Genomic DNA, 27364 nt, shown 5'->3' on the forward strand with positions numbered 1-27364 from the left:
AATATATAGTAACACCCTGCTCCCTCCTGCAGTAATATATAGTAACACCCTGCTCTCTCCTGCAGTAATATATAGTAACACCCTGCTCCCTCCTGCAGTAATATACAGTAACACCCTGCTCCCTCCTGCAGTAATATATAGTAACACCCTGCTCTCTCCTGCAGTAATATATAGTAACACCCTGCTCTCTCCTGCAGTAATATATAGTAACACCCTGATCTCTCCTGCAGTAATATATAGTAACACCCTGCTCCCTCCTGCAGTAATACATTGTAACACCCTGATCCCTCCTGCAGTAATATATAGTAACACCCTGCTCCCTCCTGCAGTAATATATAGTAACACCCTGCTCCCTCCTGCAGTAATATATAGTAACACCCTGCTCTCTCCTGCAGTAATATATAGTAACACCCTGCTCTCTCCTGCAGCAATACATAGTAACACCCTGCTCCCTCCTGCAGTAACATATAGTAACACCCTGATCCCTCCTGCAGTAATATATAGTAACACCCTGCTCTCTCCTGCAGCAATACATAGTAACACCCTGCTCTCTCCTGCAGTAATATATAGTAACACCCTGATCTCTCCTGCAGCAATACATAGTAACACCCTGCTCCCTCCTGCAGTAACATATAGTAACACCCTGCTCTCTCCTGCAGTAACATATAGTAACACCCTGCTCTCTCCTGCAGCAATACATAGTAACACCCTGCTCCCTCCTGCAGTAATATATAGTAACACCCTGCTCCCTCCTGCAGTAATATATAGTAACACCCTGCTCCCTCCTGCAGTAACATATAGTAACACCCTGCTCTCTCCTGCAGTAATATATAGTAACACCCTGATCTCTCCTGCAGTAATATATAGTAACACCCTGCTCCCTCCTGCAGTAATATATAGTAACACCCTGCTTTCTCCTGCAGTAATATATAGTAACACCCTGCTCTCTCCTGCAGTAATATACAGTAACACCCTGCTCTCTCCTGCAGTAATATATAGTAACACCCCGCTCTCTCCTGCAGTAATATATAGTAACACCCTGCTCTCTCCTGCAGTAATATATAGTAACACCCTGCTCCCTCCTGCAGTAATATACAGTAACACCCTGCTCTCTCCTGCAGTAATATATAGTAACACCCTGCTCTCCTGCAGTAATATACAGTAACACCCTGCTCTCTCCTGCAGGGATATATAGTAACACCCTGCTCTCCTGCAGTAATATATAGTAACACCCTGGTCTCTCCTGCAGGGATACATAGTAACACCCTGCTCTCTCCTGCAGTAATATATAGTAACACCCTGCTCTCTCCTGCAGCAATACATAGTAACACCCTGCTCCCTCCTGCAGTAATATATAGTAACACCCTGCTCTCTCCTGCAGTAATACATAGTAACACCCTGCTCACTCCTGCAGTAATATATAGTAACAACCTGCTCTCTCCTGCAGTAATATATAGTAACACCCTGCTCTCTCCTGCAGTAATACATAGTAACACCCTGCTCCCTCCTGCAGTAACATATAGTAACACCCTGCTCTCTCCTGCAGTAATATATAGTAACACCATGCTCTCTCTTGCAGTAATGTATAGTAACACCCTGCTCTCTCCTGCAGTAATATATAGTAACACCCTGCTTTCTCCTGCAGTAACATATAGTAACACCCTGCTCTCTCCTGCAGTAATATATAGTAACACCCTGCTCCCTCCTGCAGTAATATATAGTAACACCCTGCTCCCTCCTGCAGCAATACATAGTAACACCCTGCTCCCTCCTGCAGTAATATACAGTAACACCCTGCTCTCTCCTGCAGTAATATATAGTAACACCCTGCTCTCTCCTGCAGTAATATATAGTAACACCCTGCTCCCTCCTGCAGTAATATATAGTAACACCCTGCTCTCTCCTGCAGTAATATGTAGTAACACCATGCTCTCTCTTGCAGTAATGTATAGTAACACCCTGCTCTCTCCTGCAGTAATATATAGTAACACCCTGCTTTCTCCTGCAGTAACATATAGTAACACCCTGCTCTCTCCTGCAGTAATATATAGTAACACCCTGCTCCCTCCTGCAGTAATATATAGTAACACCCTGCTCCCTCCTGCAGCAATACATAGTAACACCCTGCTCCCTCCTGCAGTAATATACAGTAACACCCTGCTCTCTCCTGCAGTAATATATAGTAACACCCTGCTCTCTCCTGCAGTAATATATAGTAACACCCTGCTCCCTCCTGCAGTAATATATAGTAACACCCTGCTCTCTCCTGCAGTAATATGTAGTAACACCATGCTCTCTCTTGCAGTAATGTATAGTAACACCCTGCTCTCTCCTGCAGTAATATATAGTAACACCCTGCTTTCTCCTGCAGGGATATATAGTAACACCCTGCTCTCTCCTGCAGTAATATATAGTAACACCCTGCTTTCTCCTGCAGGGATATATAGTAACACCCTGCTCTCTCCTGCAGTAATTTATAGTAACACCCTGCTCTCTCCTGCAGTAATATGTAGTAACACCATGCTCTCTCTTGCAGTAATGTATAGTAACACCCTGCTCTCTCCTGCAGTAATATATAGTAACACCCTGCTCTCTCCTGCAGTAATATATAGTAACACCCTGCTCTCTCCTGCAGTAATATATAGTAACACCCTGCTCTCTCCTGCAGTAATATATAGTAACACCCTGCTCTCTCCTGCAGTAATATATAGTAACACCCTGCTCTGTCCTGCAGGGATATATAGTAACACCCTGCTCTCTCCTGCAGTAATATATAGTAACACCCTGCTTTCTCCTGCAGTAATATATAGTAACACCCTGCTCTCTCCTGCAGTAATATATAGTAACACCCTGCTCTCTCCTGCAGTAATATATAGTAACACCCTGCTCTCTCCTGCAGTAATACATATTAACACCCTGCTCTCTCCTGCAGTAATGTATAGTAACACCCTGCTCCCTCCTGCAGTAATATATAGTAACACCCTGCGCTCTCCTGCAGTAATACTGTATATAGTAACACCCTGCTCTCTCTCCTGCAGTAATACTGTATATAGTAACACCCTGCTTTCTCCTGCAGTAATACTGTATATAGTAACACCCTGCTCTCTCTCCTGCAGTAATACTGTATATAGTAACACCCTGCTCTCTCCTGCAGTAATACTGTATATAGTAACACCCGGCTCTCTCCTGCAGTAATACTGTATATAGTAACACCCTGCTCTCTCTCCTGCAGTAATATTGTATATAGTAACACCCTTCTCCCTCCTGCAGTAATACTGTATATAGTAACACCCTGCTCTCTCCTGCAGTAATACTGTATATAGTAACACCCTGCTCTCTCCTGCAGTAATACTGTATATAGTAACACCCTGCTCTCTCCTGCAGTAATACTGTATATAGTAACACCCTGCTCTTTCTCCTGCAGTAATACTGTATTTTGTAACACCCTGCTCTCTCCTGCAGTAATTCTGTATATAGTAACACCCTGCTCTCTCCTGCAGTAATACTGTATATAGTAACACCCTGCTCTCTCCTGCAGTAATACTGTATATAGTAACACCCGGCTCTCTCCTGCAGTAATACTGTATATAGTAACACCCTGCTCTCTCCTGCAGTAATATTGTATATAGTAACACCCTGCTCCCTCCTGCAGTAATACTGTATATAGTAACACCCTGCTCTCTCCTGCAGTAATACTGTATATAGTAACACCCTGCTCTCTCCTGCAGTAATACTGTATATAGTAACACCCTGCTCTCTCCTGCAGTAATATATAGTAACACCCTGCTCTCTCCTGCAGTAATATATAGTAACACCCTGCTCTCTCCTGCAGTAATATATAGTAACACCCTGCTCTCTCCTGCAGTAATATATAGTAACACCCTGCTCTGTCCTGCAGGGATATATAGTAACACCCTGCTCTCTCCTGCAGTAATATATAGTAACACCCTGCTTTCTCCTGCAGTAATATATAGTAACACCCTGCTCTCTCCTGCAGTAATATATAGTAACACCCTGCTCTCTCCTGCAGTAATATATAGTAACACCCTGCTCTCTCCTGCAGTAATATATAGTAACACCCTGCTCTGTCCTGCAGGAATATATAGTAACACCCTGCTCTAGCCTGCAGTAATACTGTATATAGTAACACCCTGCTCCCTCCTGCAGTAATATATAGTAACACCCTGCTCTCTCCTGCAGTAATACATATTAACACCCTGCTCTCTCCTGCAGTAATGTATAGTAACACCCTGCTCCCTCCTGCAGTAATATATAGTAACACCCTGCTCTCTCCTGCAGTAATATGTAGTAACACCCTGCTCTCTCCTGCAGTAATATGTAGTAACACCCTGCTCTCTCCTGCAGTAATACATAGTAACACCCTGCTCTCTGCTGCAGAAATATATAGTAACACCCTGCTCTCTCTCCTGCAGTAATACTGTATATAGTAACACCCTGCTCTCTCTCTCCTGCAGTAATATTGTATATAGTAACACCCTGCTCTCTCTCCTGCAGTAATACTGTATATAGTAACACCCTGCTCTCTCTCTCCTGCAGTAATACTGTATATAGTAACACCCTGCTCTCTCTCTCCTGCAGTAATACTGTATATAGTAACACCCTGCTCCCTCTCTTGCAGTAATACTGTATATAGTAACACCCTGCTCTCTCTCCTACAGTAATACTGTATATTGTAACACCCTGCTCTCTCTCTTGCAGTAATACTGTATATAGTAACACCCTGCTCTCTCTCCTGCAGTAATACTGTATATAGTAACACCCGGCTCTCTCTCCTGCAGTAATACTGTATATAGTAACACCCTGCTTTCTCCTGCAGTAATACTGTATATAGTAACACCCTGCTCTCTCCTGCAGTAATACTGTATATAGTAACACCCTGCTCTCTCTCTTGCAGTAATACTGTATATAGTAACACCCTGCTCTCTCTCCTGCAGTAATACTGTATATAGTAACACCCTGCTCTCTCCTGCAGTAATACTGTATATAGTAACACCCTGCTCTCTCTCCTGCAGTAATACTGTATATAGTAACACCCTGCTTTCTCCTGCAGTAATACTGTATATAGTAACACCCTGCTCTCTCTCCTGCAGTAATACTGTATATAGTAACACCCTGCTCTCTCCTGCAGTAATACTGTTTATAGTAACACCCGGCTCTCTCCTGCAGTAATACTGTATATAGTAACACCCTGCTCTCTCTCCTGCAGTAATATTGTATATAGTAACACCCTTCTCCCTCCTGCAGTAATACTGTATATAGTAACACCCTGCTCTCTCCTGCAGTAATACTGTATATAGTAACACCCTGCTCTCTCCTGCAGTAATACTGTATATAGTAACACCCTGCTCTCTCCTGCAGTAATACTGTATATAGTAACACCCTGCTCTTTCTCCTGCAGTAATACTGTATTTTGTAACACCCTGCTCTCTCCTGCAGTAATTCTGTATATAGTAACACCCTGCTCTCTCCTGCAGTAATACTGTATATAGTAACACCCTGCTCTCTCCTGCAGTAATACTGTATATAGTAACACCCGGCTCTCTCCTGCAGTAATACTGTATATAGTAACACCCTGCTCTCTCCTGCAGTAATATTGTATATAGTAACACCCTGCTCCCTCCTGCAGTAATACTGTATATAGTAACACCCTGCTCTCTCCTGCAGTAATACTGTATATAGTAACACCCTGCTCTCTCCTGCAGTAATACTGTATATAGTAACACCCTGCTCTCTCCTGCAGTAATACTGTATATAGTAACACCCGGCTCTCTCTCCTGCAGTAATACTGTATATAGTAACACCCTGCTCTCTCTCTTGCAGTAATACTGTATATAGTAACACCCTGCTCTCTCTCCTGCAGTAATACTGTATATAGTAACACCCTGCTCTCTCCTGCAGTAATACTGTATATAGTAACACCCTGCTCTCTCTCCTGCAGTAATACTGTATATAGTAACACCCGGCTCTCTCTCCTGCAGTAATACTGTATATAGTAACACCCTGCTCTCTCTCTTGCAGTAATACTGTATATAGTAACACCCTGCTCTCTCTCCTGCAGTAATACTGTATATAGTAACACCCTGCTCTCTCCTGCAGTAATACTGTATATAGTAACACCCTGCTCTCTCTCCTGCAGTAATACTGTATATAGTAACACCCTGCTCTCTCTCCTGCAGTAATACTGTATATAGTAACACCCTGCTCTCTCTCCTGCAGTAATACTGTATATAGTAACACCCTGCTCTCTCTCCTGCAGTAATACTGTATATAGTAACACCCTGCTCTCTCCTGCAGTAATACTGTATATAGTAACACCCTGCTCTCCTTTCCTCTCAGAACCGTCGCTGGAAGTGGAATGACGGTTCGATGTATAATTACCGGGCCTGGCTGTCCGGCAAACCAGACAATTCTGGGAATGCGGAGTACTGCGGGGAGGTGTCCTGTAGTGAGAGTACGTGAGACCTCTGTATAACAACACACCCCATATAACACTGTCTGCCAGAATATAACTGCAACCCCCATATAACACTCTTTTTTCCCACACACACACACACACCACTTCCACACACACCACTTTCCCACACACACACCACTTTCCCACACACACACACCACTTTCCCACACACACATCACTTCCCCACACACACCACTTCCCCCACACACACACACACACACACCACTTCCCCACACACACACACCACTTCCCCACACACACACACCACTTTCCCACACACACACACACACACCACTTCCCCACACACACACACCACTTTCCCACACACACACACCACTTCCCCCCACACACACCACTTTCCCACACACACACACCACTTCCCCCCACACACACCACTTTCCCACACACACACACCACTTCCCCACACACACACACCACTTTCCCACACACACACCACTTTCCCACACACACACACCACTTCCCCCCACACACACCACTTTCCCACACACACACACCACTTCCCCACACACACCACTTCCCCCCCCCCCCCCCACACACACACACACACACACCACTTTCCCACACACACACCACTTCCCCACACAAACACACCACTTTCCCACACAAACACACCACTTTCCCACACACACACCGACCTCTCTCACACAAACACCACTTTCCCACACACACACACCACTTCCCCACACACACACCACTTTCCCACACACACCACTTTCCCCCCCACACACCACTTACACACACACACACCACTTACACACACACACACCACTTTCCCACACACACACCACTTTCCCCCAAACACACCACTTCCCCCCACACACGCCACTTTCCCACACACACACCACTTTTCCACACACACACCACTTTCCCACACACCACTTTCCCACACACACACATCACTTTCCCACACACACACCACTTCCCCCACACACACCACTTCCCCCACACACACCACTTCCCCCCACACACACCACTTCCCCCTACACACACCACTTCCCCCTACACACACCACTTCCCCCCACACACACCACTTCCCCCCACACACACCACTTTCCCCCCACACACACCACTTCCCCCCACACACACCACTTCCCCCCACACACACCACTTCCCCCCACACACACCACTTTCCCCCCACACACACCACTTTCCCACACACACACCACTTCCCCACACAAACACACCACTTTCCCACACAAACACACCACTTTCCCACACACACACCACTTTCCCACACACACACCGACCTCTCTCACACACACACCACTTCCCCACACACACCACTTTCCCCACACACACCACTTTCCCACACACACACACCACTTTCCCCCACACACACCACTTCCCCCACACACACCACTTCCCCCACACACCACTTCCCCCCACACACACCACTTCCCCCCACACACACCACTTCCCCCTACACACACCACTTCCCCCTACACACACCACTTCCCCCCACACACACCACTTCCCCCCACACACACCACTTTCCCCCCACACACACCACTTCCCCCCACACACACCACTTTCCCACACACACACCACTTTCCCCCCACACACACCACTTCCCCACACAAACACACCACTTTCCCACACACACACCGACCTCTCTCACACACACACCACTTCCCCCACACACACCACTTCCCCCACACACCACTTCCCCCCACACACACCACTTCCCCCCACACACACCACTTCCCCCTACACACACCACTTCCCCCTACACACACCACTTCCCCCCACACACACCACTTTCCCCCCACACACACCACTTCCCCACACACACACCACTTTCCCACACACACACACCACTTTCCCACACACACACCACTTTCCCACACACACCAATTTCCCACACACACACCGACCTCTCTCACACAAACACCACTTTCCCACACACACACCACTTCCCCACACACACACCACTTTCCCACACACACCACTTACACACACACACACCACTTACACACACACACACCACTTACACACACACACACACACACACACCACTTTCCCACACACACACCACTTTCCCCCACACACACCACTTTCCCACACACACACCACTTTCCCACACACACACCACTTTCCCACACACCACTTCCCCCCACACACACCCCTACCCCCTACACACACCACTTCCCCCCACACACACCACTTCCCCCCACACACACCACTTCCCCCCACACACACCACTTCCCCCCACACACACCACTTCCCCCCACACACACCACTTCCCCCCACACACACCACTTCCCCCCACACACACCACATTCCCCCCACACACACCACTTCCCCCCACACACACCACTTTCCCCCCCACACACACCACTTTCCCCCCCACACACCTCACACCTCACACACACAATAACACACCCCGCTCTCTCACACACACACACCACCCTCCTCACCCCCACACACACACCGCTCTCCCACATACACACACACACACCGACCTCTCTCACACACACACAGCTCTCTCTCACACAAACACATACACAAATTCCGCTATCCCCCCCACACACACAGCTCTCACACACACACCCCACTCTCTCGCACACACACGCACAGCTCTCACACACACACACCGCTTTCCCACACACACCGCTTTCCCACATACACACACACACACACCGACCTCTCACACACACACACCTCTCTCTCTCACACAAACACATACACAAATACCGCTATCCCACACACACACAGCTCCCCCACACACCCCACTCTAACACACACCACCCTGCTCCCCGCACCACACACACACACACCGCTCTCCCACACACACACCACTCTCCCACACACATACAGACACACACACACACACCTCTCACAAACACACACCGAACTCCCTCTTCTCACACACAAACCGCTCTCTCTTCTCACACACACCCCGCTCTCTCTTCTCACACACACACCGCTCTTACACACACACACACACACACACACACCGAACTCCCTCTTCTCACACACACACCGAACTCTCTCTTCTCACACACACACACACCGAACTCTCTCTTCTCATACACACACCGCTCTCTCTTCTCACACACACCGCTCTCTCTTCTCTCACACACACACACCGAACTCTCTCTTCTCATACACACACCGCTCTCTCTTCTCACACACACCGCTCTCTCTTCTCACACACACCGCTCTCTCTTCTCACACACACACCGCTCTCTCTTCTCACACACACACCGCTCTCTCTTATCACACACACACCGCTCTCCCTTCTCACACACACCGCTCTCCCTTCTTACACACACACCGCTCTCTCTTCTCACACACACATCGCTCTCTCTTCTCACACACACCGCTCTCTCTTCTCACACACACACACCGCTCTCTCTTCTCACACACACACACACACCGCTCTCTCTTCTCACACACACACACCGCTCTCTCTTCTCACACACACACCGCTCTCTCTCTTCTCACACACACACTGCTCTCTCTTCTCACACACACCGCTCTCTCTTCTCACACACACACAGCTCTCTCTTCTCACACACACACACACAAAGCTCTCTCTTCTCACATACACACACAAAGCTCTCTCTTCTCTCACACACACCGCTCTCTCTTCTCACACACACACCGCTCTCTCTCTTCTCACACACACACTGCTCTCTCTTCTCACACACACCGCTCTCTCTTCTCACACACACACACCGCTCTCTCTTATCACACACACACACCACTCTCTCTTCTCACACACACCGCTCTCTCTTCTCACACACACACCGCTCTCTCTTCTCACACACACACAGCTCTCTCTTCTCACACACACACACAGAAAGCTCTCTCTTCTCACATACACACACAAAGCTCTCTCTTCTCTCACACACACCGCTCTCTTTTCTCTCACACACACACACCGAACTCTCTCTTCTCTGACACACACACCGAACTCTCTCTTCTCTCACACACACACACACCGCTCTCTTCTAACACACACCGCTCTCTTCTCACACACACACCGCTCTCTCTTCTCACACACACACACCGCTCTCTCTTCTCACACACACCGCTCTCTCTTCTCACACACACACCAGTCTTTCTTCTCTCACACACACCGCTTTTTCTTCTCTCACACACACCGCTCTTTCTTCTCACACACACACACACACCGCTCTCTCTTCTCACACACACACCGGTCTTTCTTCTCTCACACACACCGCTCTTTCTTCTCACACACACCGCTCTCTCTCTTCTCACACACACCGCTCTCTCTCTTCTCACACACACACCGCTCTCTCTCTTCTCACACACACACCGCTCTCTCTTCTCTCACACACACCGCTCTCTTCTCACACACACACCGCTCTCTCTTCTCACACACACACACCGCTCTCTCTTCTCACACACACACACACCGCTCTCTCTTCTCACACACACACCAGTCTTTCTTCTCTCACACACACCGCTCTTTCTTCTCTCACACACACCGCTCTTTCTTCTCACACACACACACACACCGCTCTCTCTTCTCACACACACACCGGTCTTTCTTCTCTCACACACACCGCTCTTTCTTCTCACACACACCGCTCTCTCTCTTCTCACACACACACCGCTCTCTCTCTTCTCACACACACACAGCTCTCTCTCTTCTCACACACACACCGCTCTCTCTTCTCTCACACACACCGCTCTCTTCTCACACACACACCGCTCTCTCTTCTCACACACACACCGCTCTCTCTTCTCACACACACACACCGCTCTCTCTTCTCACACACACACCGGTCTTTCTTCTCTCACACACACCGCTCTTTCTTCTCACACACACCGCTCTCTCTCTTCTCACACACACACCGCTCTCTCTCTTCTCACACACACCCCACTCTCTCTCTTCTCACACACACACCGCTCTCTCTTCTCTCACACACACTGCTCTCTTCTCACACACACACCGCCCTCTCTCTTCTCACACACACACCGCTCTCTCTCCTCACACACACACACCGCTCTTTCTTCTCTCACACACACCGCTCTTTCTTCTCACACACACCGCTCTCTCTCTTCTCACACACACCGCTCTCTCTCTTCTCACACACACACCGCTCTCTCTCTTCTCACACACACACCGCTCTCTCTTCTCTCACACACACCGCTCTCTCTCTTCTCACACACACACCGCTCTCTCTCTTCTCACACACACACCGCTCTCTCTCTTCTCACACACACACCGCTCTCTCTTCTCTCACACACACCGCTCTCTTCTCACACACACACCGCTCTCTCTTCTCACACACACACACCGCTCTCTCTTCTCACACACACACACCGCTCTCTCTTCTCACACACACACCGCTCTTTCTTCTCTCACACACACCGCTCTTTCTTCTCTCACACACACCGCTCTTTCTTCTCTCACACACACACACACCGCTCTCTCTTCTCACACACACACTGGTCTTTCTTCTCTCACACACACCGCTCTTTCTTCTCACACACACCGCTCTCTCTCTTCTCACACACACACCGCTCTCTCTCTTCTCACACACACACCACTCTCTCTCTTCTCACACACACCGCTCTCTCTTCTCTCACACACACCGCTCTCTCTCCTCACACACACACACCGCTCTTTCTTCTCACACACACACCGCTCTCTCTCTTCTCACACACACACCACTCTCTCTCTTCTCACACACACACCGCTCTCTCTTCTCTCACACACACCGCTCTCTCTCCTCACACACACACACCGCTCTTTCTTCTCTCACACACACCGGTCTTTCTTCTCTCACACACACCACTCTCTCTCTTCTCACACACACACCGCTCTCTCTTCTCTCACACACACCACTCTCTCTCTTCTCACACACACACCGCTCTCTCTCCTCACACACACACACCGCTCTTTCTTCTCTCACACACACCGCTCTTTCTTCTCTCACACACACACCGCTCTCTCTTCTCACACACACACCGCTCTCTCTCCTCACACACACACACCGCTCTTTCTTCTCTCACACACACCGCTCTTTCTTCTCACACACACCGCTCTCTCTCTTCTCACACACACCGCTCTCTCTCTTCTCACACACACACCGCTCTCTCTCTTCTCTCACACACACCGCTCTCTCTCTTCTAACACACACCGCTCTCTCTTCTCACACACACACCGCTCTCTCTCTTCTCACACACACACCGCTCTCTCTTCTCTCACACACACCGCTCTCTCTCTTCTCACACACACACCGCTCTCTCTCTTCTCACACACACACCGCTCTCTCTCTTCTCACACACACACCGCTCTCTCTTCTCTCACACACACCGCTCTCTTCTCACACACACACCGCTCTCTCTTCTCACACACACACACCGCTCTCTCTTCTCACACACACACACCGCTCTCTCTTCTCACACACACCGCTCTTTCTTCTCTCACACACACCGCTCTTTCTTCTCTCACACACACCGCTCTTTCTTCTCTCACACACACACACACCGCTCTCTCTTCTCACTCACACACTGGTCTTTCTTCTCTCACACACACCGCTCTTTCTTCTCACACACACCGCTCTCTCTCTTCTCACACACACACCGCTCTCTCTCTTCTCACACACACACCACTCTCTCTCTTCTCACACACACACCGCTCTCTCTTCTCTCACACACACCGCTCTCTCTCCTCACACACACACACCGCTCTTTCTTCTCTCACACACACCGGTCTTTCTTCTCTCACACACACCACTCTCTCTCTTCTCACACACACACCGCTCTCTCTTCTCTCACACACACCACTCTCTCTCTTCTCACACACACACCGCTCTCTCTCCTCACACACACACACCGCTCTTTCTTCTCTCACACACACCGCTCTTTCTTCTCTCACACACACACCGCTCTCTCTTCTCACACACACACCGGTCTTTCTTCTCTCACACACACCGCTCTTTCTTCTCACACACACCGCTCTCTCTCTTCTCACACACACACCGCTCTCTCTCTTCTCACACACACACCACTCTCTCTCTTCTCACACACACACCGCTCTCTCTTCTCTCACACACACTGCTCTCTTCTCACACACACACCGCTCTCTCTCTTCTCACACACACACCGCTCTCTCTCCTCACACACACACACCGCTCTTTCTTCTCTCACACACACCGCTCTTTCTTCTCTCACACACACCGCTCTTTCTTCTCTCACACACCGCTCTCTTCTCACACACTGTCACGGTTGTGCTCGCCACAAACCTGGGTCAGACCGCGTGGCTGAGGTGGGGTTGTATAAGCACCGACCTTAGACCGCGCCGGCTGATCCGGATTGCGCAATTCGTAGTCGTACGTAGCCGGGTCGGGGCTGGATAAGGCAGCATCATCAGTGGACAAGCCAGGGTCAGGACTGGAGAGATCAAGGTAAACGTTATTCAAGCAGGAGTTCGGCAACAGGTAATCAGGAGTGCCCCGCCTCAGCTTAGGAGCGTGAGCGCGGGCGTGGGTTCTGCGCGTGCGGCGACCATGGCCCATGGTACTGCTCTCAGGAAAGTATAGGCAGACCGGAGTGGGCACACCGCCTGGCAGCACTGGTAACCCAGTGCTTCAGCGCAAGAGTCCCGAGCGGGCCTGTGCAAGGAGAGAGAGGGCTACCGACCTCAGGACTCGTAGATTGGCCTCTGCTAAGGGTAGGACAGCAGGCCCCGGGGAACAGAGAGCTGAAGTATACACTGGAGGTGCTCCGCTTCAGCACAGGAACCAGGACACGGCCTCTGCTATGGAGAATGAGCAGCAGGCCCCAGGAACCAAATACTCTTCTCACACACACACACACCGCTCTCTCTCTTCACACACACACACACACCGCTCTCTCTCTTCACACACACACACACACCGCTCTCTTCTCACACACACACACACACAAAGCTCTCTCTTCTCACACACACACACACACACCACTCTCTTCTCACACACACACACACACAAAGCTCTCTCTTCTCACAAACACACACAAAGCTCTCTCTTCTCTCACACACAACGCTCTCTTCTAACACACACAGCTCTCTTCTCTCACACACACACCGCTCTCTCTTCTCTCACACACACAAAGCTCTCTCTTCTCTCACACACACCGCTCTCTTCTCTCACACACACACAAAGCTCTCTCTTCTCACAAACACACACAAAGCTCTCTCTTCTCTCACACACACCGCTCTCTTCTAACACACACAGCTCTCTTCTCTCACACACACACCGCTCTCTCTTCTCTCACACACACAAAGCTCTCTCTTCTCTCACACACACCGCTCTCTTCTCTCACACACCACTCTCTTTTCTCACACACACACACCGCTCTCTCTTCTCACACACACACACACACAGCTCTCTCTTCTCACACACACCACTCTCTCTTCTCACACACACCGCTCTCTCCTCTCACACACACACACACACCGCTCTCTCTTTTCACACACACACACACACAGCTCTCTCTTCTCACACACACACCGCTCTCTCTTCTCACACACACACACCGCTCTCTCTTCTCACACACACCGCTCTCTATTTTCTCACACACACACACCGCTCTCTCGTCTCACACACACCGCTCTCTCCTCTCACACACACACCTCTCTCTCTTCTCACACACACACACACCGCTCTCTTCTAACACACACCGCTCTCTTCTCTCACACACTCCTCTCTCGTCTCACACACACCGCTCTCTCTTCTCACACACACACACCGCTCTCTCTTCTCACACACACCACTCTCTCTTTTCTCACACACACACCGCTCTCTCTTCTCACACACACACTGCTCTCTTGTCTCACACACACCGCTCTCTCTTCTCACACACACACACTGCTCTCTCTTCTCACACACACCGCTCTCTCCTCTCACACACACACACACCGCTCTCTCTTCTCACACACACACTGCTCTCTTTTTTCACACACACACCGCTCTCTCTTCTCACACACACCGCTCTCTCCTCTCACACACACACACAAAGCTCTCTCTTCTCTCACACACACACCGCTCTCTTTTCTCTCTCACACACACCGCTCTCTTTTCTCTCACACACCGCTCTCTTCTCTCACACACACCATGCTCTCTTCTCTCACACACACACGGCTCTCTCTTCTCACACACACACACCGCTCTCTCTTCTCACACACGCACCGCTCTCTCTTCTCACACACACACCGCTCTCTCTTCTCACACACACACCGCTCTCTCTTCTCACACACACACCGCTCTCTCTTCTCACACACACACCGCTCTCTCTTCTCACACACACACCGCTCTCTCTTCTCACACACACACCGCTCTCTCTTCTCACACACACACCGCTCTCTCTTCTCACACACACACTGCTCTCTCTTCTCACACACACACCGCTCTCTCTTCTCACACACACACCGCTCTCTCTTCTCACACACACACAAACCGCTCTCTCTTCTCTCACACACACACCGCTCTCTCTTCTCACACACACACCGCTCTCTCTTCTCACACACACACCGCTCTCTCTTCTCTCACACACACCGCTCTCTTCTCACACACACCGCTCTCTCTTCTCACACACACACACCGCTCTCTCTTCTCACACACACACCGCTCTCTCTTCGCACACACACCGCTCTTTCTTCTCACACACACACACCGCTCTCTCACACTCACACACACACCGCTCTCTCTTCTCACACACACACACACCGCTCTCTCAATCTCACACACACACACCGCTCTCTCTCTTCTCCCACACACCGCTCTTTCTTCTCACACACACACCGCTCTCTCTTCTCACACACACACACCGCTCTCTCTTCTCCCACACACACACCGCTCTCTCTTCTCACACACACCGCTCTCTCTTCTCCCACACACCGCTCTTTCTTCTCACACACACACCGCTCTTTCTTCTGACACACACACCGCTGTCTTCTCACACACCTCTCTCAATCGAATCAAACAAGCTTTATTGGCATGACGAAAGAACATTTCCGTATCCCCCTCTCTCTCCCTCTTGCAGAATTCTTGAAGTGGAATGACAGTAACTGTAAGCTGGAGAAGCACTACCTATGCAAATATAAACCTTAGGGGCAAAAGAAACCCCCTCTGCCCCGAAGAAATCAGGACTCCAAGAAACCCAACCCCAACAGACACCCCCCCCCAGGAAACCAGCAGGATCTTAAGAGACCCCCACCCCAAGACAGCACAAACCGAGCCCCCACCCCAGGACAGCACGACCCGAGACCCCACCACAAGACTGCACGACCCCAAGACCCCACTACAAGACTGCTCGACCCCGAGACCCCACTACAAGGCAGCACGACCCCGAGACCACACCCTAGAAAGCAGACGGCATCCCCATTTGAAGGAGTCAATAAAGTATTGCTTGTAACCAGTGTTCCGGGGTATTACTGGGCGGGGGGGAGTTAGTGGGCGGGGGGTGAGTTAGTGGGCGGGGGGGAGTTAGTGGGTGGGTGTGTAAGTGGGCGGGGGGTATTAGTGGGCGGGGGGAGTTAGTGGGCGGGGGGGGTGTTAGTGTGCGGGGGGGAGTTAGTGGGTGGGTGGGTGTGCAAGTGGGCCGGGGAGTTAGTGGACAGGGGTGTTAGTGGGCATCAGGGTGATGTCAGCATCACAGAGGCTGGAGGTGAATTCATTCTGTCCCAGAATCGAGAGTGGAGAATATTTTACCTTCATGTGAATGGGAGTAATAGGAGGGGTTATATGGGGCAATTGGAGGAGGGAGGAGTTATAGGGAGAGGTTAAATTGGGCAATGGGAGGGGTTATATGGGGCAATTCAAAAAGGGAGGAGTTATAGGGAGAGGTTAATTTGGGCAGTGGGAGGAGTTATATGGGGATATGGGGTTTATAAGGGAATGGTATATGGGGCAATAGGACTTATAGGTAGGGTTTTGTAGGTAAAGAGAAACGTGAGCGCTGTCCCTTGGTATTTCTCCCTTTACTAACGGGTCTTCCTGCTGCTCCCAGCTGCTCCCGTGATCAGCGGGGTACACTCAGTCATAAAAAATAGGAGCGCATCGAAAGAAACAAAACCGAAATTAGTACACACAATCTTTATATATAAAAAGACAGAACATATAACACCACATAGAGGTAAAGATCACATAGATCTAATGGTCCGTGACACCCACAGAGGATAAGGAACTGCTAACACAGACCTCACGGCTAGAAGTTCTGCGCTATCCCTAAGTATAGTAACAGGGAGGGATCTGGGGTGGGACGGTATAAAGCACACAGGCCCCACGCCTAGAAGTTCTACGCTATCCCTAAGTATAGTAACAGGGAAGGGATCTGGGGCGGGATGGTATAAAGCACACAGACCCCACGCCTAGAAGTTCTACGCTATCCCTAAGTATAGTAACAGGGAGGGATCTGGGGCGGGACGGTATAAAGCACACAGACCCCACGGCTAGAAGTTCTACACTATCCCTAAGTATAGTAACAGGGAGGGATCTGGGGCGGGACGGTATAAAGCACACAGACCCCACGGCTAGAAGTTCTGCGCTATCCCTAAGTATAGTAACAGGGAGGGATCTGGGGCGGGACGGTATAAAGCACACAGACCTCACGGCTAGAAGTTCTGCGCTATCCCTAAGTATAGTAACAGGGAGGGATCTGGGGCGGAACGGTATAAAGCACACAGACCTCACGCCTAGAAGTTCTACGCTATCCCTAAGTATAGTAACAGGGAAGGGATCTGGGGCGGGACGGTATAAAGCACACAGACCCCACGCCTAGAAGTTCTACGCTATCCCTAAGTATAGTAACAGGGGAGGGATCTGGGGCGGGATGGTATAAAGCACACAGACCCCACGCCTAGAAGTTCTACGCTATCCCTAAGTATAGTAACAGGGAGGGATCTGGGGCGGGACGGTATAAAGCACACAGACCCCACGCCTAGAAGTTCTACGCTATCCCTAAGTATAGTAACAGGGAGGGATCTGGGGCGGGACGGTATAAAGCACACAGACCTCACGCCTAGAAGTTCTACGCTATCCCTAAGTATAGTAACAGGGAGGGATCTGGGGCGGGATGGTATAAAGCACACAGACCTCACGCCTAGAAGTCCTACGCTATCCCTAAGTATAGTAACAGGGAAGGGATCTGGGGCGGGACGGTATAAAGCACACAGACCTCACGCCTAGAAGTTCTACGCTATCCCTAAGTATAGTAACAGGGAAGGGATCTGGGGCGGGACGGTATAAAGCACACAGACCTCACGCCTAGAAGTTCTACGCTATCCCTAAGTATAGTAACAGGGAGGGATCTGGGGGGGGATGGTATAAAGCACACAGGCCTCACGCCTAGAAGTTCTACGCTATCCCTAAGTATAGTAACAGGGAGGGGATCTGGGGCGGGACGGTATAAAGCACACAGGCCTCACGCCTAGAAGTTCTACGCTATCCCTAAGTATAGTAACAGGGAGGGATCTGGGGCGGGACGGTATAAAGCACACAGGCCTCACGCCTAGAAGTTCTACGCTATCCCTAAGTATAGTAACAGGGAAGGATCTGGGGCGGGATGGTATAAAGCACACAGACCTCACGCCTAGAAGTTCTACGCTATCCCTAAGTATAGTAACAGGGAAGGGATCTGGGGCGGGATGGTATAAAGCACACAGACCTCACGCCTAGAAGTTCTACGCTATCCCTAAGTATAGTAACAGGGAAGGGATCTGGGGCGGGATAGTATAAAGCACACAGACCTCACGCCTAGAAGTTCTACGCTATCCCTAAGTATAGTAACAGGGAAGGGATCTGGGGCGGGACGGTATAAAGCACACAGGCCTCACGCCTAGAAGTTCTACGCTATCCCTAAGTATAGTAACAGGGAGGGATCTGGGGCGGGATGGTATAAAGCACACAGACCCCACGCCTAGAAGTTCTACACTATCCTTAAGTATAGTAACAGGGAGGGATCTGGGGCGGGATGGTATAAAGCACACAGACCCCACGCCTAGAAGTTCTACGCTATCCCTAAGTATAGTAACAGGGAAGGGATCTGGGGCAGGATGGTATAAAGCACACAGACCTCACGCCTAGAAGTTCTACGCTATCCCTAAGTATAGTAACAGGGAAGGGATCTGGGGCGGGATGGTATAAAGCACACAGGCCTCACGCCTAGAAGTTCTACGCTATCCCTAAGTATAGTAACAGGGAGGGATCTGGGGCGGGACGGTATAAAGCACACAGACCCCACGGCTAGAAGTTCTACGCTATCCCTAAGTATAGTAACAGGGAAGGGATCTGGGGCGGGACGGTATAAAGCACACAGGCCTCACGCCTAGAAGTTCTACGCTATCCCTAAGTATAGTAACGGGAGGGATCTGGGGCGGGACGGTATAAAGCACACAGACCCCACGCCTAGAAGTTCTACGCTATCCCTAAGTATAGTAACGGGAGGGATCTGGGGCGGGATGGTATAAAGCACACAGACCCCACGGCTAGAAGTTCTACGCTATCCCTAAGTATAGTAACAGGGAGGGATCTGGGGCGGGATGGTATAAAGCACACAGACCCCACGCCTAGAAGTCCTACGCTATCCCTAAGTATAGTAACAGGGAAGGGATCTGGGGCGGGATGGTATAAAGCACACAGACCCCACGGCTAGAAGTTCTACGCTATCCCTAAGTATAGTAACAGGGAGGGATCTGGGGCGGGACGGTATAAAGCACACAGACCTCACGGCTAGAAGTTCTACGCTATCCCTACGTATAGTAACAGGGAAGGGATCTGGGGCGGATGGTATAAAGCACACAGACCTCACGCCTAGAAGTTCTACGCTATCCCTAAGTATAGTAACAGGGAAGGGATCTGGGGCGGGATGGTATAAAGCACACAGACCTCACGGCTAGAAGTTCTACGCTATCCCTACGTATAGTAACAGGGAAGGGATCTGGGGCGGATGGTATAAAGCACACAGACCTCACGCCTAGAAGTTCTACGCTATCCCTAAGTATAGTAACAGGGAAGGGATCTGGGGCGGGACGGTATAAAGCACACAGACCTCACGGCTAGAAGTTCTACGCTATCCCTAAGTATAGTAACAGGGAGGGATCTGGGGCGGGATGGTATAAAGCACACAGACCTCACGCCTAGAAGTCCTACGCTATCCCTAAGTATAGTAACAGGAAGGGATCTGGGGCGGGATGGTATAAAGCACACAGGCCCCACGCCTAGAAGTTCTACGCTATCCCTAAGTATAGTAACAGGGAAGGGATCTGGGGCGGGATGGTATAAAGCACACAGGCCTCACGCCTAGAAGTTCTACGCTATCCCTAAGTATAGTAACAGGGAGGGATCTGGGGTGGGATGGTATAAAGCACACAGACCCCACGCCTAGAAGTTCTACGCTATCCCTAAGTATAGTAACGGGGAAGGGATCTGGGGCGGGATGGTATAAAGCACACAGACCTCACGGCTAGAAGTTCTACGCTATCCCTAAGTATAGTAACAGGGAAGGGATCTGGGGCGGGACGGTATAAAGCACACAGACCCCACGCCTAGAAGTTCTACGCTATCCCTAAGTATAGTAACAGGGAAGGGATCTGGGGCGGGACGGTATAAAGCACACAGACCTCACGCCTAGAAGTTCTACGCTATCCCTAAGTATAGTAACAGGGAAGGGATCTGGGGCGGGACGGTATAAAGCACACAGACCCCACGCCTAGAAGTTCTACGCTATCCCTAAGTATAGTAACAGGGAGGGATCTGGGGCGGGACGGTATAAAGCACACAGACCTCACGCCTAGAAGTTCTACGCAATCCCTAAGTATAGTAACAGGGAGGGATCTGGGGCGGGATGGTATAAAGCACACAGACCTCACGCCTAGAAGTTCTACGCTATCCCTAAGTATAGTAACAGGGAAGGGATCTGGGGCGGGATGGAATAAAGCACACAGACCTCACGCCTAGAAGTTCTACGCTATCCCTAAGTATAGTAACAGGGAGGGATCTGGGGCGGGATGGTATAAAGCACACAGACCCCACGCCTAGAAGTTCTACGCTATCCCTAAGTATAGTAACAGGGAGGGATCTGGGGCGGGATGGTATAAAGCACACAGACCCCACGGCTAGAAGTTCTACGCTATCCCTAAGTATAGTAACAGGGAAGGGATCTGGGGCGGGACGGTATAAAGCACACAGACCTTACGCCTAGAAGTTCTACGCTATCCCTAAGTATAGTAACAGGGAGGGATCTGGGGCGGGACGGTATAAAGCACACAGACCTCACGCCTAGAAGTTCTACGCTATCCCTAAGTATAGTAACAGGGAGGGATCTGGGGCGGGACGGTATAAAGCACACAGACCTCACGCCTAGAAGTCCTACGCTATCCCTAAGTATAGTAACAGGGAGGGATCTGGGGCGGGACGGTATAAAGCACACAGACCTCACACCTAGAAGTTCTACGCTATCCCTAAGTATAGTAACAGGGAGGGATCTGGGGCGGGACGGTATAAAGCACACAGGCCTCACGCCTAGAAGTCCTACGCTATCCCTAAGTATAGTAACAGGGAGAGATCTGGGGCGGGATGGTATAAAGCACACAGACCTCACGCCTAGAAGTTCTACGCTATCTCTAAGTATACAGTAGTAACAGGGAAGGGATCTGGGGCAGGATGGTATAAAGCACACAGGCCTCACGCCTAGAAGTCCTACGCTATCCCTAAGTATAGTAACAGGGAAGGGATCTGGGGCGGGATGGTATAAAGCACACAGACCTCACGCCTAGAAGTTCTGCGCTATCCCTAAGTATAGTAACGGGAGGGATCTGGGGCGGGATGGTATAAAGCACACAGACCCCACGCCTAGAAGTTCTACGCTATCCCTACGTATAGTAACAGGGAAGGATCTGGGGCGGGATGGTATAAAGCACACAGACCCCACGGCTAGAAGTTCTACGCAATCCCTAAGTATAGTAACAGGGAGGGATCTGGGGCAGGATGGTATAAAGCACACAGACCTCACGCCTAGAAGTTCTACGCTATCCCTAAGTATAGTAACAGGGAAGGGATCTGGGGCGGGATGGAATAAAGCACACAGACCTCACGCCTAGAAGTTCTACGCTATCCCTAAGTATAGTAACAGGGAGGGATCTGGGGCGGGATGGTATAAAGCACACAGACCCCACGCCTAGAAGTTCTACGCTATCCCTAAGTATAGTAACAGGGAGGGATCTGGGGCGGGATGGTATAAAGCACACAGACCCCACGGCTAGAAGTTCTACGCTATCCCTAAGTATAGTAACAGGGAAGGGATCTGGGGCGGGATGGTATAAAGCACACAGACCCCACGCCTAGAAGTTCTACGCTATCCCTAAGTATAGTAACAGGGAAGGGATCTGGGGCGGGATGGTATAAAGCACACAGACCTCACGCCTAGAAGTTCTACGCTATCCCTAAGTATAGTAACAGGGAGGGATCTGGGGCGGGACGGTATAAAGCACACAGACCTCACGCCTAGAAGTTCTACGCTATCCCTAAGTATAGTAACAGGGAGGGATCTGGGGCGGGACGGTATAAAGCACACAGGCCTCACGCCTAGAAGTTCTACGCTATCCCTAAGTATAGTAACAGGGAGGGATCTGGGGCGGGATGGTATAAAGCACACAGGCCTCACGCCTAGAAGTCCTACGCTATCCCTAAGTATAGTAACAGGGAGGGATCTGGGGCGGGACGGTATAAAGCACACAGACCTCACGCCTAGAAGTCCTACGCTATCCCTAAGTATAGTAACAGGGAGGGATCTGGGGCGGGACGGTATAAAGCACACAGACCTCACACCTAGAAGTTCTACGCTATCCCTAAGTATAGTAACAGGGAGGGATCTGGGGCGGGATGGTATAAAGCACACAGACCCCACGCCTAGAAGTTCTACGCTATCCCTAAGTATAGTAACAGGGAGGGATCTGGGGCGGGACGGTATAAAGCACACAGGCCTCACGCCTAGAAGTCCTACGCTATCCCTAAGTATAGTAACAGGGAGGGATCTGGGGCGGGATGGTATAAAGCACACAGACCTCACGCCTAGAAGTTCTACGCTATCCCTAAGTATACAGTAGTAACAGGGAAGGGATCTGGGGCAGGATGGTATAAAGCACACAGGCCTCACGCCTAGAAGTCCTACGCTATCCCTAAGTATAGTAACAGGGAAGGGATCTGGGGCGGGATGGTATAAAGCACACAGACCTCACGCCTAGAAGTTCTGCGCTATCCCTAAGTATAGTAACAGGGAAGGGATCTGGGGCGGGACGGTATAAAGCACACAGGCCTCACGCCTAGAAGTTCTGCGCTATCCCTAAGTATAGTAACAGGGAAGGGATCTGGGGCAGGACGGTATAAAGCACACAGACCTCACGCCTAGAAGTTCTACGCTATCCCTAAGTATTGTAACAGGGAAGGGATCTGGGGCAGGATGGTATAAAGCACACAGAGCCCAAGCCTAGAAAGTCCTACGCTATCCCTAAGTATAGTAACAGGGAGGGATCTGGGGCGGGATGGTATAAAGCACACAGGCCTCACGCCTAGAAGTTCTACGCTATCCCTAAGTATAGTAACAGGGAAGGGATCTGGGGCGGGATGGTATAAAGCACACAGACCTCACGCCTAGAAGTTCTACGCTATCCCTAAGTATAGTAACAGGGAGGGATCTGGGGCGGGATGGTATAAAGCACACAGACCTCACGCCTAGAAGTTCTGCGCTATCCCTAAGTATAGTAACAGGGAAGGGATCTGGGGTGGGATGGTATAAAGCACACAGACCTTACGCCTAGAAGTTCTACGCTATCCCTAAGTATAGTAACAGGGTGGGATCTGGGGCGGGATGGTATAAAGCACACAGGCCTCACGCCTAGAAGTTCTACGCTATCCCTAAGTATAGTAACGGGGAAGGGATCTGGGGCGGGATGGTATAAAGCACACAGACCTCACGCCTAGAAGTTCTACGTTATCCCTAAGTATAGTAACAGGGAAGGGATCTGGGGCGGGACGGTATAAAGCACACAGACCCCACGGCTAGAAGTTCTACGTTATCCCTAAGTATAGTAACAGGGAAGGGATCTGGGGCGGGACGGTATAAAGCACACAGACCTCACGCCTAGAAGTTCTACGCTATCCCTAAGTATAGTAACAGGGAGGGATCTGGGGTGGGATGGTATAAAGCACACAGACCTCACGCCTAGAAGTTCTACGTTATCCCTAAGTATAGTAACAGGGAAGGGATCTGGGGCGGGACGGTATAAAGCACACAGACCCCACGGCTAGAAGTTCTACGTTATCCCTAAGTATAGTAACAGGGAGGGATCTGGGGTGGGATGGTATAAAGCACACAGACCCCACGGCTAGAAGTTCTACGCTATCCCTAAGTATAGTAACAGGGAGGGATCTGGGGCGGGATGGTATAAAGCACACAGGCCTCACGCCTAGAAGTTCTACGCTATCCCTAAGTATAGTAACAGGGAAGGGATCTGGGGCGGGATGGTATAAAGCACACAGACCTCACGCCTAGAAGTTCTACGCTATCCCTAAGTATAGTAACAGGGGAGGGATCTGGGGCGGTACGGTATAAAGCACACAGACCTCACGCCTAGAAGTTCTACGCTATCCCTAAGTATAGTAACAGGGAGGGATCTGGGGCGGGATGGTATAAAGCACACAGACCCCACGGCTAGAAGTTCTACGCTATCCCTAAGTATAGTAACAGGGAGGGATCTGGGGCGGGATGGTATAAAGCACACAGGCCTCACGCCTAGAAGTTCTACGCTATCCCTAAGTATAGTAACAGGGAGGGATCTGGGGCGGGATGGTATAAAGCACACAGACCTCACGCCTAGAAGTTCTACGCTATCCCTAAGTATAGTAACAGGGAGGGATCTGGGGCGGGACGGTATAAAGCACACAGACCTCACGCCTAGAAGTTCTACGTTATCCCTAAGTATAGTAACAGGGAAGGGATCTGGGGCGGGATGGTATAAAGCACACAGACCCCACGCCTAGAAGTTCTACGCTATCCCTAAGTATAGTAACAGGGAGGGATCTGGGGTGGGACGGTATAAAGCACACAGACCTCACGGCTAGAAGTTCTACGCTATCCCTAAGTATAGTAACAGGGAGGGATCTGGGGCGGGACGGTATAAAGCACACAGACCTCACGCCTAGAAGTTCTACGCTATCCCTAAGTATAGTAACAGGGAGGGATCTGGGGCGGGACGGTATAAAGCACACAGACCTCACGCCTAGAAGTTCTACGCTATCCCTAAGTATAGTAACAGGGAGGGATCTGGGGCGGGATGGTATAAAGCACACAGACCTCACGCCTAGAAGTTCTACGCTATCCCTAAGTATAGTAACAGGGAGGGATCTGGGGCGGGATGGTATAAAGCACACAGACCTCACGCCTAGAAGTTCTACGCTATCCCTAAGTATAGTAACAGGGAAGGGATCTGGGTCGGGACGGTATAAAGCACACAGACCTCACGCCTAGAAGTTCTACGCTATCCCTAAGTATAGTAACAGGGAGGGATCTGGGGCGGGATGGTATAAAGCACACAGACCTCACGCCTAGAAGTTCTACGCTATCCCTAAGTATAGTAACAGGGAAGGGATCTGGGGCGGGATGGTATAAAGCACACAGACCCCACGCCTAGAAGTTCTACGCTATCCCTAAGTATAGTAACAGGGAGGGATCTGGGGCGGGACGGTATAAAGCACACAGACCCCACGCCTAGAAGTTCTACGCTATCCCTAAGTATAGTAAAAGGGAAGGGATCTGGGGCGGGATGGTATAAAGCACACAGACCCCACGCCTAGAAGTTCTACGCTATCCCTAAGTATAGTAACAGGGAGGGATCTGGGGCGGGATGGTATAAAGCACACAGACCCCACGCCTAGAAGTCCTACGCTATCCCTAAGTATAGTAACAGGGAAGGGATCTGGGGCGGGATGGTATAAAGCACACAGACCCCACGCCTAGAAGTTCTACGCTATCCCTAAGTATAGTAACAGGAAGGGATCTGGGGCGGGATGGTATAAAGCACACAGACCCCACGCCTAGAAGTTCTACGCTATCCCTAAGTATAGTAACAGGGAGGGATCTGGGGCGGGATGGAATAAAGCACACAGACCTCACGCCTAGAAGTTCTACGCTATCCCTAAGTATAGTAACAGGGAAGGGATCTGGGGCGGGACGGTATAAAGCACACAGACCCCACGCCTAGAAGTTCTACGCTATCCCTAAGTATAGTAACAGGGAGGGATCTGGGGCGGGATGGTATAAAGCACACAGACCTCACGCCTAGAAGATCTACGCTATCCCTAAGTATAGTAACAGGGAAGGGATCTGGGGCGGGACGGTATAAAGCACACAGACCTCACGGCTAGAAGCTCTACGCTATCCCTAAGTATAGTAACAGGGAGGGATCTGGGGCGGGATGGTATAAAGCACACAGACCTCACGCCTAGAAGTTCTACGCTATCCCTAAGTATAGTAACAGGGAGGGATCTGGGGCGGGACGGTATAAAGCACACAGACCCCACGCCTAGACGTTCTACGTTATCCCTAAGTATAGTAACAGGGAGGGATCTGGGGCGGGATGGTATAAAGCACACAGACCCCACGCCTAGAAGTTCTACGCTATCCCTAAGTATAGTAACAGGGAAAGATCTGGGGCGGGATGGTATAAAGCACACAGGCCTCACGCCTAGAAGTTCTACGCTATCCCTAAGTATAGTAACAGGGAGGGATCTGGGGCGGGACGGTATAAAGCACACAGACCTCACGCCTAGAAGTTCTACGCTATCCCTAAGTATAGTAACAGGGAAGGGATCTGGGGCGGGATGGTATAAAGCACACAGACCTCACGCCTAG

At 50.4% G+C, this 27364-nt stretch overlaps 1 long non-coding RNA gene across 1 annotated transcript; it reads left to right on the forward strand.

Moving 5' to 3' along the window:
• The first annotated feature begins 5766 nt into the window (after positions 1-5766).
• On the forward strand, positions 5767-16873 carry LOC142477001 (uncharacterized). The gene is made up of 2 exons (XR_012792121.1): positions 5767-6472; positions 16502-16873. It is a non-coding gene; the product is annotated as an uncharacterized LOC142477001 (long non-coding RNA).
• The last annotated feature ends 10491 nt before the right edge of the window (positions 16874-27364 follow it).

Source organism: Ascaphus truei, unplaced genomic scaffold (assembly GCF_040206685.1).
Source record: "Ascaphus truei isolate aAscTru1 unplaced genomic scaffold, aAscTru1.hap1 HAP1_SCAFFOLD_1848, whole genome shotgun sequence".
In the NCBI taxonomy this organism is placed as follows: domain Eukaryota; kingdom Metazoa; phylum Chordata; class Amphibia; order Anura; family Ascaphidae; genus Ascaphus; species Ascaphus truei.